Genomic DNA, 18093 nt, shown 5'->3' with positions numbered 1-18093 from the left:
CAGAAAGTTTTTGGGGAATTTTCTATGTTATTCCACACAAAAACTAGATTACAAAGTCTTTTATTTATAGCTAAAAAAAATCTTGTAGTTGCATGTGTTCCTATGAAATTGGCAACTAAGCCACATTATTCTCCTTCAACTTGGTCAATGTTGGTTTGAGGCCCCTCTTAAGATCAAAAGAATATACCCAAATAGAGCAAACACAGGATTACAGGGAAAAGATTCCCAGTTTTTTCTTCTTCTTATTTCGGATAATAAAAACAAGGATTTACAAGGCTTTAAATAACAACCAAAAGAAACAAACTGCTAAGCTAAAAAACTAAAAAATGTGTCCTCCTAAATAGGTAGCAGCTACTCCACTTATTCCTTTAGACAAGATCAACAAAGGAGCAAGTCAGAATAACTTATCCCACAAGCCCCCCCTTAATTCTGAACTTTGTCTTCAAGCTTCACAACTCCCAAGAGATGCCTCATCTCTATAAACTTGAGTCTGGGAAGGGCTTTTGTTAAAGGATCTGCTCTTTGTTCTTCACCACTAATGTGTTTCACCTTAATTGATTCCTTTCAATACATCCTCATATGAAATAGAATTTGGTTTCAATATGCTTGCTTCTTCCATGAAAGACTGGATTCTGCATAAGGGCTATGGCAGATTTGTTGTCTACATACAACCTGACACTTTCTTCTTTCCAGCTGATCAACTCTTTTAGTAAACTCCTTAGCCATAAAGCTTGACATGTTGTGGTTGTTGGTGCCATAAATTCCGCCTCACAAGAAGATAGAGCCACTGTATGCTGCTGCTGAGATGACCAAGTAATTGGATTTCCTGATAAGTAGAAAATCATTCCTGCTGTACCCTTTCTACCATCAATATCCATTCCATAGTTTCTATCACTGAATCCAATAAGATTTCTATCTCTGCCTTTCTTGTACACTAAACCAAAGTTGGTTGTTCCCTTTATGTACCTTAAGATATGTTTGACTGCCTTTAGATGACTTTCCTTTGGAGATTCCATGTACCTGCTTACTACTCTAACTGAGTAGCTAAGATCCGATCTCGAATGAATGAGGCAACGAAGGCTGCCAATAAGTCGTTGGTACTCAATAGCATTAACCGACACTCCATCTTCATCCTTTGTTAAACGCACACGTGGTTCCATTGGGTATTGAGTTGGGTTACACTATCTCATTCCAGCTGTTTGTAGAATCTTATTAGCATACCTTGCTTGACTTATTGTGATGCCATCTTTGACTTGGTGAACTTATATCCCTAAGTAGTAGGATAAAATTCCCAAGTCACTCATATCAAAGATTTTCAGCATTCGTTTTATAAACTCATTCACCAGTTCCTCACTTGTTCCTGTTACAATCAGATCGTCCATGTAAACTCCAACTATCAAGGCTTTGTCAGACTTATGGAGTTTATACACAGCATACTCCTGTGGACATCTCTTGAATCCCATCTCTTTTAATGTTTTGTCAAGTCTATCATTCCAAGCTCTCGGAGCCTGACGAAGACCATAGAGTGCCTTGTTCAACCTGTATACCATGATATTGTTTCCTGTAATGACAAAACCAGTTGGTTGTGTGACATATAGTTCTTCCAGCAAAATCCCATTGAAAAATGCTGATTTTACATCCAAATGGTGAACTTTCCATCTTTCACTTGCTGCTAAAGCCAACAATGCCCGTATTGTTTCCAAACGTGCTACCAGCGCAAAGGCTTCATCAAAATCAACACCCTTTTTCTGTACATATCCCTTGGCCACTATTCTAGCCTTGTATTTTGTCACGTTTCCTTCAGCATATTTCTTCAACTTAAAGACCCACTTCAGACCTATTGCCTTTTTACCTTTAGGAAGGTGAGTTAACTTCCAAGTATCATTCTTTTTAACAGATTCCAACTCTTATTTCATTCCTTTTATCCACTCCTCTTCACTTGAGGCTTCTTCATACGTAGTGGGTTCTTCTCCAGCATACATTAAAACTTCTGAATCGTCCAGGGCTTCCATTTCCTAGTAAATGTCGACCAGCGATTGAAATCCTCAAACCGGTGTATCGTCGTAGGTTGACCTGTCGTACGGGGACATACACTCGTGCTATTATGTAACGACCCAAATTTTAATTTTTTTTTTCACTTTTTAATTAATAAAACATAATTGCTTAAACCATAAAATTCCAACATAATCATCGATTAATTACAACTTGTTCAAATCATCATAGTGTCCCAAATCCTAACAGTGAAAGAGAGCGATAGAGTGCACGTCGTGCCATCACGCCTTGCCCTTACCCCTGGGCTCAGATGTACCTGAAACAATCAACAACCTGTAAGCGAACTGCTTAGTGAGTTCCCCAGAGCATACCACACACCACACATACCCATATCCTTTTAGCTAATTAAAGCTACACACATATCACATAAACCATGCATACATAAAACCTGTAATAGTGTCATGGGCTACCCCACATGGTATTTTCCTAGGACTACCATGGGCTCCCCCACAAGGTCTTACATCCAATGTCATGGGCTACCCCACATGATCCTTACCTAGGAATGCCAAGGGCTACCCCACATGGCCTTTACCTAGGACTGCTACGGGCTACCCCACGTGGTCTTACATCATATGCTACAGGCTCCCCCCGGGGTCTTCATGCAAAACACACAATCAAAAATCACATCAAAACATATAAAGAATAACACATGTAACATAATGACAAAATGGGACGGCTTGGTGCCTTAGACCCATAGTTATGGTGAGAAGACTCACCTCAAACTACTGAATACAATAGATGCTCTCTTAACAGTCTGAAACCACTAGTGCTGAACAATAACAATATTAACCCAAGATTAGAGTTTATCATGGCCAAACTGAAAACTCAACCCCAAAGTCCTTTCCTAATGGCCCAAGAGTCTTCCTTGGCTTAATGGGCCCCAAGGTCCATGTGCAATATTTCTTAATGAGCCACATGGCCCATCAAGGCCCAACTATACTACTTCTGGCCCAAGACTGATCAATTGGCTTGTTAACTCAAAATATGGCCAGAACCAAAGATAGATTAAAGCCCAAAAGGTTTATGGGCCCAAAACAAGTCCAATCCCATCAGGGGTGCGTACGTCATGCATACCACCATGGTATGTGCAGCGTATTGAGCTTTTGCGCATTACGCGCGATGTTCTCTATGTTATGCCCAACGTAGGAACAAATTAAGCACTCTTTCCATTAAGTGCTTATTACTTGATGGTTCAACGTCTCAAAATCAGATCTGAGCACATTTTAACGACCTAGGTCATAAAGTCGGCAACTTTATGACCTTGCATGCTATGAAGGACCTCAAAACCTCATTTCTCACTCTAAGACCTTCAGTAAGAGCTCTCAAATCATGCATGGAGTCTTAGTACCCACCAAGCTCGTAAGTTTATGCACTTAGCATGCTTACAAAGCTCAGATCTGGACATCTCAGTCTCTGGAGATCTGGACATCTTAGTCTCTGAAGTTGCTTCACATCCAAGAGAAGGTCTAGATCCAACTAAAGGGGACAAAATGGAAACCCTAACTAGATCTAAAGAACAAGATGGAAAGGTCATGACTTTATACCTCCAGAAGCCTTCCAAGGTGAACCAAGTGCAGAATCTTGAAACTCCAAGCCACTCCAAGCTTGCTTAGAATCTCCTTCTTCTTGAATGATCTCTACAAAGACCACAAAACCCACTCCTTAGGCTCAAAATCTTTCTCACAATGATTCTCAAGTGATGAGGAACGAAAATGAGGCTCTAGGGGCGAATAAGGTATGTCCAAGGGCTAAAAAGTGTTTAAATAGGTGGCAAGTCCGCACATTAGGGTTTTGGTCCTCTGTTGCATACGCCATGCGTACCTTCTGCGTACGTTCCGCGTACGCACAGTCCCTTCGCGATCCTTCCATCTTAGTATGCTAAGCGTACCCTTAGGTACGCCCATCATACCCAAAGTAAACCATTAGCTAATTAATTCAATTTTGAGGATTTAAAATTATTACCTGACTTGGAGTGTTACAACTCTCCCCCACTTGAACTAGACTTCATCCTTGAATTCCGTAGCTAAAAATAGATCGGGATAATGCTCCCGCATCTCCGCCTCCGGCTCCCACATCCATTCGGAGCCCTTCCGGTGCTGCCATTGTACCTTTACCAACTTCACTTCTTTGTTGCGAAGACCCTTCGTCTTCCTATCTAAGATGGCAACCGAATTTTCGCCATAATTCAGGTTCCCATCCACCTGAATGTCGTCCAAGGAAACAACTACGGTCTCGTCAACAACACACTTCCAAAGCTGAGACACATGGAAGGTGCTGTGAATCTGACTAAGTTCCTCTGGTAGCTCTAAACGATATGCCACTTTGCCCACTCGGGCTATAATCCTGAATGGGCCTATGAACCGAGGGCCCAACTTCACCCTCTTATGAAACCTGATAATCGCTTTCCAGGGTGACACCTTCAGCAATATAAAATCCCCCACCTGAAACTCTAGATCGGAGCGCCGTCGGTCAGCATAACTTTTCTGACGGCTCTACACGACCCGCAACCGGCCACGCACTTGCTAAATCAAGTTGATGGTCTTGAGCACTACCTCCGTGCTCCCTATGACTCGATGCCCAACCTCGTCCCAACACACCGAGGTCCTGCACCTCCGTCCATATAATATCTTGAATGGAGCTCGGTTGATATTGGCATGATAACTGTTATTGTACGAAAACTTGGCCGGTAGGAGGTACGTATCCCAACTCCCTCCAAAATCCAGCACACATGCTCGCAACATGTCCTCCAGTGTCTGGATCGTCCTCTCACTCTGACCGTCAGTCTGAGGGTGATATGTCATGCTGAAATGCAGCTGAGTACCCAGTTCCTCGTGAAACTTTTTCCAAAACCTGGATGTAAACTGAACATCCCTATCCAAAACTACCGAAACTGGCACCCCGTGCCTAACCACCACTTCTCGAACATAGATTTCTGCTAACTTTTCTGCGGATATACTCTCGGAGATCGGAATGAAGTGGGCACTCTTTGTCAGTATGTCAACGATGACCCATATGGCATCCACTACCCTCGCTGTCCTCGGTAACTTCGTAATGAAGTCGATAGAGATCTCTTTCCACTTCCACATGGGAATGGGTAACATCTAAACCTTGCCATGAGGTCGCTGATGCTCGACCTTGACCTTCCTACAGGTCAAGCACCATTCCACAAACCAGCCGATCTCCCGCTTCATGCAGGGCCACCAATAACTCATCCTCAAGTCCATATACATTTTTGTTGCACCTGGATGTATAGAAAACTTGGACTTATGCACCTCCTCTAATAACTTCTGCCTTACTCCTCCTGATACCGGCACCCATACTCGGCCACACTACGTCAACAGGCCGCGGCTATCCTTAACAAACAAAGGATACTGCCCCCGAATTTTCTCCATTTTCAAATTCTCCGTCTTCGCTCCCTCGACCTAGGCCTCTCTGATCATGTCTAACAGAGGCGAACTCATAGTCATCCTCATACAAATATACCTAATCGAGGACCCTGCTACCTTGCGGATCAATGCATCGGCCACCACGTTGGCCTTCCCTGTATGTTATAAGATCTCGCAATCATAATGCTTCAGAACATCCAACCATCTCCTCTGCCGCTTGTTGAGGTTTTGCTGATCCATCAAATACTTTAGACTCTTGTGATTGGTATAAATGGTGAACCACACACCATACAAATAGTGCCTCCAAATCTTGAGGGCGAACACCACCGCCCCCATCTCCAAGTCATGTGTGGGGTAATTCGCCTCATGAGGCTTCAACTGGCTGGAGGCGTATGCAATCACATGCCCCCTCTGCATCAACACCGCACCCAACCCTGAAATCGATGCATCATAGTACACCACTAACTCATCCAACCCCTCAGGTAGTATTAGAATCGGAGCCTCGCATAACCTCTGTCTTAGGGTCTCAAACGCCATCTGCTGATCCTCATCCCACCGAAAGGTCACATTCTTCTTGGTCAAGCGGGTCAATGGCACAACATTCTTGGAGAAATCCCAGATAAATCTCTGATAGTATCCCGCTAAACCCAAGAAGCTACGAATTTACGAGGCATTCCTCGGTACCTCCCATCGCATCACAGCCTCCACCTTGGCTGGGTCAACCGAAATTCGCTCCTGATTGATGACATGCCCCAAAAACTGCACTTCCCATAGCCGAAAATCACATTTGGAGAACTTCGCATAAAGCTTCTCCACCCTCAGGGTCTCCAATACCTCCCTCAAATGTTGTTCATGCTGCTCCCTGGTCTTAGAGTAGACCATAATATCATCAATAAAAATGATCACTGATCGATCCAGCATCGGTCTACACACCTGGTAGCTCCAATTCATCCCATAACCAAACATAATCCATAATTACCAAGTACATTGACCTCAGGCTGTCCTAAGATTCATTCTACTCATATCAGTCAAACCAACCAATCATGACATATTGCCTTTATGCATGAAAATTGTACATAAAAAAAGGATCAAATAGGCTTTCGAATAAAAGACTCTACCCTAGAACCATCACCAAACAAGGAACAGGAAATAGGGCCAAATCAATCATTTTGAGGCTATAAGCTCCTAACCATATACAATTTTAAAAGCATACACATAGCAAGTTCCATATAATCAACAAAGCTTAAATATCAGTATAACATGGCTAACATGTTGGGGAACTACTTACTTGGCTCGGCGGATCGCACACGTTGCACTCTTATCTTTCACTTCCTTTTGAAAAACTTTTTAAGTTACTTTTTTATAACAATTTTTCCATTTCCTTAGTTTGAGTCCTGACACACCCGAGAGTGTGCTCGAATCTCTCAAACCAAGGCTCTGATACCAAGTTGTAACAACCTAAATTTTAAAGAAATTTTTCACTTTTTAATTAATAAAACATAATTGCTTAAACCATAAAATTCCAACATAATTGTTTTCAAATCATCAATTCATTACAACTTGTTCAAATCATCAGAGTTCCCCAAATCCTAACAGTGAAAGAGACCGATAGAGTGTACGTTGTGCCATCACGCCTTGCCCTTGCCCCTGGGCTCAGATGTACCTAAAACAATCAACAACCTCTAAGCGAAATGCTTAGTGAGTTCCCCAGAGCATACCACACACCACACATACCCATATCATGTTAGCTAATTAAAGCTACACACATACCACATAAACCATGCATACATAAAACATGTAATAGTGCCATGGGCTACCCCACATGGTCTTTACCTAGGACTGACATGAGCTCCCCCACATGGTCTTACATTAAATGCCATGGGCTACCCCACATGGTCTTTACCTAGTACTGCCATGGGCTACCCCACATGGTCTTACATCCAATGTCATGGGCTACCCCATGTGGTCTTACATCCACTAGCATGGGCTCCCCCTAGGGTCTTCATGCAAAACACATAATCACAAATCACATCAAAACACATAAATACTAACACATGTAACGTAATCACATAATGGGACGACCTTGGTGCCTTAGACCCATAGGTATGGTGAGAAGACTCGCCTCCAACTGCTGAATATAATAGCTGATCTCTTAACAGTATGAAACCACTAGTGTTAAATAATAACAATATTAACCCTAGATTAGAGTTGATCATGGCCAAACTAAAAACTCAACCCCAAAGTCCTTTCCTAACAGCCCAAGAGTCTTCCTTGGCTCAATGGGCCCCAAGGTCTTTGTTCAAAATTTATTAATGGGCCACATAGCCCATCAAGGCCCAACTATAATACTTCCGGCCCAAGATTGATCAATTGGCCCATTAACTCGAAATATGGCCAGAACCAAAGATAGATTAAGGCCCAAAAGGCTTATGGGCCCAAAACAAGTCCAAGTCCATCAGGGGTGCATACATCATGCATACCACCACGGTACGCGCAGCGTATCGAGCTTCTATGCATTACGCACGGTGTTCTCTATGTTACGCCCAACGTAGGAACAGATTAAGCACTCTTTCCATTAAGTGCTTATTACTTGATGGTTCAACGTCCCAAAATCAGATCTGAGCACATTTTAATGACCTAGGTCATAAAGTCGGCAACTTTATGACCTTGCATGCTATGAAGGACCTCAAAACCTCATTTCTCACTCTAAGACCTTAAGTAAGAGCTCTCAATTCATGCATGGAGTCTTAGTACCCACCAAGCTCGTAACTTTATGCACTTAGCATGCTTACAAAGCTCAGATCTGGACATCTCAGTCTCTGGAGTTGCTTCACATCCAATAGAAGGTCTAGATCCAACTAAAGGGGACAAAATGGAAACCCTAATTAGATCTAAAGAACAATATGGAAAGGTCACAACTTTATACCTCCAGAAGCCTTCCAAGGTGAACCAAGTGCAGAATCTTGAAACTCCAAGCCACTTTAAGCTTGCTTAGAATCTCCTTCTTCTTGAATGAACTCTACAAAGACCATAAAACCTACTCCTTAAGCTCAAACTCTTTCTCACAATGATTCTCACGTGACGAGGGACGAAAATGAGGCTCTAGGGGAGAATAAGGTTGGGTCCAAGGGCTTAAAGGTGTTTAAATAGGTGGCAAGACCGCACATTAGGGTTTTGGTCCTCTGTTGCGTACACCCCGCGTACAGTTCCTTCGCAATCCTTCCATCTGAGTATGCTAAGCGTACCCTTAGGTAGGCCTAGCGTACCCAGAGGAAACCATTAGCTAATTAATTCATTTTTTAGGGTTTAAAATTAATATCTGACTTGGAGTGTTACATATTAATCAATGGCTAGTGATCAGGTGTGTCAATGGTGAGTCACTCCTTTGGGCTCGCGAGTTAGGGTTTCCGTTTTCTTCTTCTATTGGGTCTGGTAGGCGCGTATCATCTTGGGCCATTACATCACTTGGAAATCTAACCCATTCATTACTTAGAATGGGTCCGTGGATTGGGCCTCTGACCAAACCCATTTCTTTTTCTCTTCAAACACTATGTCTCTTGATACACATATCTTGTTCCGATTAGGGTTATATAGGCGGTACCCCTTTGTACCCTCCTTGTTCCTTAAATAAATAAGCTTCTCACTTCTATCACTTAGCTTTGTGAGCTGATTCGATGGTACTTTTACATGGGCAACACAGCCAAACACTTTAAAGTGTTCAAGTGTTGGCTTCTTCCCTTTCATTCCTTCGTATGGTGTCATACCCTTGACTCCTTTCATTGGGACTCTGTTGAGTATTTGAACCGCATGGTGTACAGTTTCCCCCCAAAGTTTTTATGGTACTTCCATTGCCTTTAGTATTGATCTGGTGACTTCAAGATCCACCGGTTTCGACGCTCTACTACCCCATTTTTTTGTGGATTAGGGCGTTGTCAATTGTCTTTAAATTACCTCCTGGTTGCAATAATTAGTGAATTATTTATACGTGAATTCACCTCCTCGATTCGTGCGCAACATCTTTAGTTTGTACTTCCCTTCAGTTTCTACATGATTCTTGAACTTCTTGAACGCAACATCGTCACCAACATATACCTGCTGCAATCATCTACTATGAGAAGGAAGTATCGATTATCTCCTATAGTTTGGCGTGTAATTGGCCCACAATGATCTACATGTACTAGCTCAAGTGGGGTGCTAGCTTGCCACTATGCTTCTTTCGGGAATGGCTATCGAGTTTGCTTAGCAACTAAACATCCTTCACAGACCTGCGTAGGGTGATGATTTCATGGTACTCCACTTACCAGTCTTTTTTCATCCATGGACTCTATCACCCGAAAATTCACGTGACCTAGCCTTGCATGCCACATCCATGCAACATCATCTAAGCTTGCACTGAGACACACAGGTTGTGAAGTGTGAAGTACAATCTTGTACAACCCGTTCTTTGAACCTTGCACCTTCATTAATAATCGATTTCCTGCATCATGCACTCTTAGGAACTCATTATGCATTTCGATCCTATACCCTACCTCTTTCATTTGACCAAGACTGAGTATATTACTTTTCAAGGCTAGAATGTAATATACTTCAGACATCATCTGCTGCTCCCCATTCTTACACTCAAAGAGAATTGTACCTCTTCCTTTGATTTGCACTTTAGATCCATCCCCAAATCTCACTTGCCGAATTATTCTTGAAGGGTTTTATACATTCTAACACTCCTATGGTGTACATGCAACCTATAAACCTTGGATCTATGTATTCTCTATTATACATGCAAATATTCAATATTCCAAGGTTTCATCCTAACTAGCATACTATAAGTATATACAATACAATAATCTAGAAGAATGACATACCTCTTTGTTGTATCTTGATTCCATGGAGTTTAAGAGCCTAGTGCCTCAAGTGTAACACCTCAAATGGTTCACACAACATCAAGAACTCTTGGAATAACTAGAGAATAAGGATACTTGCACCAAATCAATTTTTCTCTCTCTTGTGTATACACACTAGTGCCATTTCATGAACTAGGAACCTCTTTATATAGTGTAGAGGATTAGGGTTACATTCATGTAAACCCTAATACCCATGACCTTTCATTTCCATATGATCCATGGGTTAAACACTCCATGGACTATCCATGAAAGATTATCCCAACCTAAATGAACTTGGCCCACCAACTTGATCACTAAATTAATTCCAATTTAATTCTAAATCGATAATAATTAAATAATATGATTTCATATTAATATATTAGAACTTATAATATATTAATATAAATCACTAGTATCATTTTTCTCATTTTGTCTATCCAATTGTTCCGATGCCATGCAACCCAAATGGACCATGCCAAGTCGGGTCGAATACATACCAATAATAGTTATGGGCTTAGACATCTAATTCAACTGTCTCCCACTTGGTTAAGTCTAAAACTATTATTGCGTATGACTCCAAAACCCGACTACCAAACATAGCTCTTGAAGTCGCTGCCTTACTCTGAACATATCAATGATGTGTCCATTAGATAAGGGATCATATATTCCTACATTCTAGATATCATATGGACTGAGACATGGATTATAATCATTCTCTCTATCCATTTGTTGTTTCCCAATTTCCGATTTATGATGACTGCCTAATTGAACAAATCAAATCAGTCCAGGCTTGGCCAAGCACTTAGGGGTGTTATCACTAAATCATCAAGGGGCCCACAAATATCGCTTTTATCCCACCAAGGGTAAAAGGAATAGATAAACTTTAACTCATATGCTTGTTATACTACTTGTTGAATCATACACAAAGGCACGTTTTATAACATCGAGTTACCAATGCGTTTTCGTACAATCAATGTATAACCAACTCATAGTCAACAACTCATATCTCTTGGTTTGAAGAATATAAGATATTATTGTCTCATGATCACTCGTTATAAAATCCATGAAGTGATTCAAACGAGCGTGGGTTGAATCCAATACTCAAAACTTATGAGTACTCATGAATGTTGTAGCAACTCTTACAATGTCCAATACCTTGGACATCTACAAACTAACTTCATGACAGTCTTGCCTTAATACCTACTTCCAACGTATTATCGATTGTGGATGGTTTGAACAACTTATTCATTCGGGAAGAATGACCTAGTTATCCTGGAAGTCAAAACATGCAAAGTGAAACACAAGAATAATCAAATCCAATATGGTCTCAGAACTTATGAATATAAATAGAACACCTTTTATTTATCACCATATTGATTACACATTATTCATTGTATAATGTTTCAACTAATCAACTTTATACATAAATCAAAACAATAGTCATGAAATGCTCCTAAGCATGCACACTATGTTTATCCAAACAATAGTCATGCCATACACCAAGTATACACACTATGTTTGTCCAAACATTAGTTATGCCATACACCAAGTATGCACACTAAGTTTGTCTATGATCTTTACTTTGTGAAATAGATCGATTGAACATAATTCCAATGATTCTCATTTCACAATCCCAAATCCTTATCGAGAATGTAAGAATTCCAAATTCCTACCATTTACTGAAATGTGTTAGATTTTAAACTTATATGAACTGATCCTTTTGTAATGATTATGCACAAAGTCACAAAGACTTGTCAACAGTCATTACATAGTATTCCAATGGAGATCAATTCTATGGAAACGAAGTCTCATATTCAAAGTATATTTCTTTGAATATCCTTCTTGCATTAAGTTTTCTAATCTTACATAGACTGAATAACTTCCGCCTATGGAAACATTTCCATATTCCCATTTTACCTATCAATTCCGAACAAGAGTTGCCTCCTTTCAGAATATGTCAATATGGTCCTTTCCATAAATTTACACCATACTTCCAACTATCCATGAGCAACCAATCTTTGGTAAACCTTAGATTGTCCTCGAGAATTGCTTAATCATTTTAGACATATCCAATTCTAGACTTTTCCCCTCTTAATGCCCTAGCATTTGGAAAATTTAGAAAGGATGAATATTATAGCACATGTAATCGATCCTATATCCGAAGAATATGGGATACGATTCATGATGTCTCACATAAAGACATGATACTAGACCAATCTTTTGCTAAAATATTTCTATTTCTGAAAAGGGATGCCGTAATCATAATCAAATTTAGAACACAAATAATGTTCCCATATATAGAATTTCCTTATGTTGAGCCATTCCAACATATATATATATATATATATATATATATATATATATATATATATATATATATATATATATATATATATATATATATATCCTTGCCTAAAGATGATTAAAACTTCAATCTAAGTTTTTAGAATTGAAATGAAGTATAATTTCCTCTCACTTAATTATAGCAAAACAACTTTTTAACCCTTGCAACTTCACGAATTGAAACTTTTGTTTTCTATAATTAACATTGCTAACTTGCATTACTAAACATAATAATCATGCTCCCACTAACATGATGATTATTAGCATAACACTTATGCTCCCACTAGCTTTGACATGTATCCAAAAATCAGCTGGAGTTCTAGAAATCAATACTTTGTTGACTTTCTTACCAAAGTTCAAATTCCTGATACGAGATTCTTTGATAAAACTTTATCAAAATCATACACCTTTCCTTAGATACCACACATGTGTGTCTAAACAATTTTAGAACTATGAAAAGGGATGTCGTAATCATAGTCTCAATTGTTTAGACCTTTTCCATTTCTCACAAGTCCATGTTAGTGTGTCGGTTAACCACACACGCTCCACTAACGACTTTGAGAATGAAAATATCATAATTGCTATCTGCTTAAAACCTGCTTAGTGAAAGCGTTTCCTCACCATCATTTTCATGAATCGAAGAGAAACCTTATGACACTTAGAATTTATGGTATATGTGTTCTTATCCATGTGAATTTGTCAAAACCATAATCACAAGACAAGGTTAGTGAAAAATCCAAACTCATATGGACTGAACTTGTGCAATCTTAAATTCTTGCCACCTGGTAGCACAAGGGTCTGCCATTGCTTCCAAGTTGTTATGAAACCAATCGAGAATTCTCAGAACTCCTATGCAAAGTCAACTTTAACTGGAATGGGCATAGAAATAAGAAGATGTCAACACGATAGGTTATAAACCTTAAGTTGTGTGCTAGTGATAAACTATAGGTTTTATTCTTGATTAGCTCTTGAAACTCTTTCAGGATCTTTAAGACTCCCACTGTCCTCTTGACATATAAGACTCTCTTGCCAAGACCCATTCCCTGACAAACAAATATCCAAGAGATAATGCAGATTCTTATAAAGACAAACACTTCACACAATTGGCCTTAGTTGGTCTCTGTTTTATCCAAAACATCACAACTTACCAATTTCGAATGTACGAGAGTAGGACACATTTTACTCTTACATTTGACAAGTGTTATAAACCTTCATTAAGATATGTCACTCAAGTTACAATCTTGGAGTATGACTCATCTTCTTGATTTAACCATTTCAACAATTCAGGACTCCTCTTCTTAGCCATAAGAATGCACTAAGATGTCCTTAAAGATTGAATTGTGATATGGTCTCACAATCATTAAGATGATAATAAAACATGATACTAAAGTACTCTCCCGTCTTTTTAGATTTGAGAAACTTTTATCTTTCTGCCAAATTTGATTCTTCTCATTCATTCTACCATACATCGAAACTTTTCCAATTCTTCAGAATTATACTTAAACTTGTAAGTATAACCATATTTACTACACTTTAGTAAATCATGACGAATAGTTTTATCGATCTTTTGTGGTTTGACCAGTGCACAAGAATGTGTACTCGATTCCTTAGTCCTTCCTTGACTCACATAGACTCACATATACATGTGAACAAGGAATTAGTCTTAATTTTCCAAAGATGAAAATTCTCATTCATCTTACAATATAACTTGAATGATTCCAATTTTTGGTCCAATTGAAACTTGGGTGATGAGAATCTTTCCCTATTTGGTAAATTTAGACACTACCACAAATGAAAGAATCAAATTCATATTTCCAATATTGTTATCAATGAAATCATATAAACAACCATTTTTCACAAATGCCATTGTAAGGATATTTAAAATAAATAAAATTAAAACCTTTTCTTTTATTTTAAAACTTGTAGAAAAACTTATCCTTACAATGAAAATGCATATGAACTTGTTATCTATTCCTAAGCAATATATCATAACTCTTAAGCAACAACTCAAAAATTCTGATCATCGAACCATGCGATCGAAATCTATCTTCACGATCAGAATCAACATATACTTCCTTTAAGCTTCCTCTCTTTTCTTTGATTCTTAAAACATCAACATCTGATCTAGTCACGTCATGTATAAGAATCTCAAATAGGAACTTAATAGATTTAGATAGCGGACTTTACCCGAAGTAGAGTCAAACTTTTTGACTTTACCATCATTATGAATTTTTAGGTAGCTTCGCAACCAATGCCCCTTCCTTTGGCAATAGACACATATAGACACTTTGGAAATGGTACATGGGACTATCGCAGACTTAGTCTTTCTCTTTACCATTTGATCAACCAGGTTGACCAAGGCCGGTCCCTTTCCATTGGGAAGAGAAAGTTTTTCTGTATTTCCAGTGTCACCATTGTCAATGTCCATGAAGTTTGGGAAGTTGATCTTCCAATCAAATTTCCTAAAGGAGCTCACTATGTGAATTAGAAAGTGATTAAAGAACCGAGACAACAACCAACTTCCTCAAGACCTTGACACTGAACTCTCTCGGCTTGTCAATATGTGACTTTATCTCCAAGATGTGAGCACACACAAACTTTGCTTATCAATAAGGCTTGAGTGACCTTGAACTATTGAAGAGCTTGTGGTTTAGGGAGAATAATTGGAGGAGGTGAAGGAAGAGAAGTATGATTTCCATTAACCAACCACGAGACATCATCTTCATTAGGGAAGATCATAGTTGTCTGAACCAAACATCTACTGTCACACCCCAAAACCAAGAACAGCGGAAACGTTCTGGGGTGGAAGACGTCATGTAAAGTATCACAACACAGTATAACAGTAAATAAGCAAACAACATCATCTATCGCATTAAATATATAATTTTAATACAAGTGTGTTCCGTACAGTTATAGACACCAAAAAGTAAATCAAAATAATAAGATGAGTCATGAATGCGCTCCATCTTCTCAAAAGCTGGCCTCGGTACCTGTCTACTGACGACCTGAGAATACAAGTTATTTTGAAAGCGAGTATCAGCATTAAACTGGTGAGTTCATAAGTATTTTAGTGTCAGTGTTTGTTTCAAAACATTTGAACGTAGTTATAAACAAGAGTTTGTAAACATTTGTGATATAAGTATGTGAATGTTTGTAAGTGTTTGTAAAAGTTTGAATCTCTTAGAAAAAAATACATTTTCTATTAAAAGTGGCCTTCTACCAAGGGGTAACTGTTTTGTATCTTCGTTTACTGTAAAAGTGTAACAACTCGAAGTTTTCCATCGTCGAAAACTTGTTCTACCCGTGAGACTTCGCCGTCAATCGATTCGTTTCGTTCTCGCTTCGGGTTAATTAATTAAATTTTATATGTTATTATAATTTAATGAGTGTTCAAATCCCTTAGGAACTCATGAAATTAACCCAAAAAGTGTTCATTTCAAAAAGATAGAAACATTCCCGCCGGGTGACGGTAACTTGATCGGGTGCGACCAAAAGCCGCGTTTAATGCCGGTATCGGATAGAATTCCACCGTGTCCAAAACCTAGACACTATTTAAAGTTATCTAAGCACTCATTTGAAGCTTTTCCTTCCTCTCTCTACTCTCTCTTTAACCTCTCTCCTAAATCCAAGTTTAAAGGTCCAAATCATCAATTTTAAGCTCCAAATCTTTGAGGTACTTCCCTTAGCTTGTTATGTAACATTCCTAGCCTTCAAATTCGAGTTCAAAGCATGAAATATGACCATAATCATGAGTTTACGGCCATGGAACCATCCTAGGCCGTAAACTCATATATCATGGGTTTTGGAGCTCAAAAACCCTTCCTAAGCACAATTGGACCTTAGATATGGCTAGATGGCTTTGTGAATTGGACTTATAACATTTTAAACTTGGATTTTGAGTCATTTGAAGGAGTTTACGGCCAAGGATAATTCTTGGGCCGTAAACTCATTAAACTAGGGTTTTCATGCCCTTAAACCCTTCCAAATCACTCATATGTCTTAGTTATGAATTATAGAACATAGATCTTTGCATTTGGACACTTGAAACACAATTTTTGGGGGACTTACATGAGTTTATGGCCAAGGCTTGTGCTTGGGCCATAAACTCCATGAAAAATGATGTAAATCGAATTCTAGGGTGTTTGAAAGCCATCCAACACCACCAAAAGCCTTGGAATAAATCAAAGGACCAACCAAAAATAGTTTTAAGGCTTTACAAACATCAAAATCCCACATTTGAGAGTTTATGGCCATAGAACATGTCTCATGGCCGTAAACTCATAAAAAGGTGTCAAATGGTGCCTTAAACTCATTTCTAGGCTTGTGGGAATTTTTAGAATCACATGTGATTGATTTTAACACCTTAAAAACACTAAATCTTGGAGATTTGAGAGTTTACGGCCAAAGACCCCTTGCCTAGGCCGTAAACTCCCTTATGTATTGTAAATGATGTTTTTAATTCAATCCAAGCCTTAAGAAAAATTAATCCAAGCATTTCCAAGTGTCCATATCCATTTATGACCCAAATTTGCACCATAAACCACCCACCATGAGTTTACGGCCGTAAACTCATGGGGAATGGGTATTTTGGACCAAAAACTCTTGTATGAGTTTATTCATGGGGATTAAACTCAAGTCCCAAGTCCCTCGCTTCAATTCCCGTCCTTAAACGCCACCCGGGTCCCTCCAAACACTTGTATCGGAGTGTTTTCGTGACTTGAAGCAATTGTCCCTATCCAACAATCAATCTAAGTCCTAATTAGATACAAATGTGTATCTTTACATTATAATTAGTAACCTCGCGTGTTTACAAGTCCCGAACCAACACTTAGCATCCGAATTCGCCACATTTCTCGTCCGGTGAGTTCATACCCCTACCGTTTTTCAACTGTTTTCACTGTTTTCAGGGGGGAATACAAGCAACAGTAAAACGAAAACTTGTACTCAAACTTATTGTTTTCAGTTTAATCGTTTTCATTATGTATGTTCTAATATCAATAACTGTGTTTATCAAATAGTTCGAATTACGAATTTAGCTTTCAAACGAATCATAGATATCTCGATGAAATGTTCTAATCTAAACTATGTTTCATAATCTACGAATAACTTCTACTAATTTCCAATTATAACTAATTACAAATACGAAAACGAATACGAAGCTATAACTAGGAATAGAACGAATAAAGAATCTACAACTAGAAACAGAACGAATAACACATCTATAACTAGGAACAGAATGGATAACGAAACTATAATTAGGAACAGAACGAATACGAATACGAATACGACTGCGAATACGAATACGAATACGAATACGACTGCGAATAGTATTAGGAGTAGGATTAGGGATAGGAATGCGACTATGAATACGAATATGAATACGACTGCGAATACGAATACGAATACGAATACGAATACGACTGCGAATAGTATTA

At 39.0% G+C, this 18093-nt stretch overlaps 1 pseudogene; it reads right to left on the bottom strand.

Moving 5' to 3' along the window:
- Positions 1 to 575: 575 nt before the first annotated feature.
- LOC145035966 (secreted RxLR effector protein 161 pseudogene) lies at positions 576 to 1160 on the bottom strand (annotated as a pseudogene).
- Between the last annotated feature and the right edge of the window lie 16933 nt (positions 1161 to 18093).

The sequence above is a fragment of the Lactuca saligna genome, chromosome 3 (assembly GCF_052625555.1).
Source record: "Lactuca saligna cultivar CGN05327 chromosome 3, ASM5262555v1, whole genome shotgun sequence".
Lineage (NCBI taxonomy): Eukaryota > Viridiplantae > Streptophyta > Magnoliopsida > Asterales > Asteraceae > Lactuca > Lactuca saligna.
The sequence above is the reverse complement of the archived record's forward strand: the minus strand, read 5'-3'. Positions and strand labels throughout refer to the sequence as shown.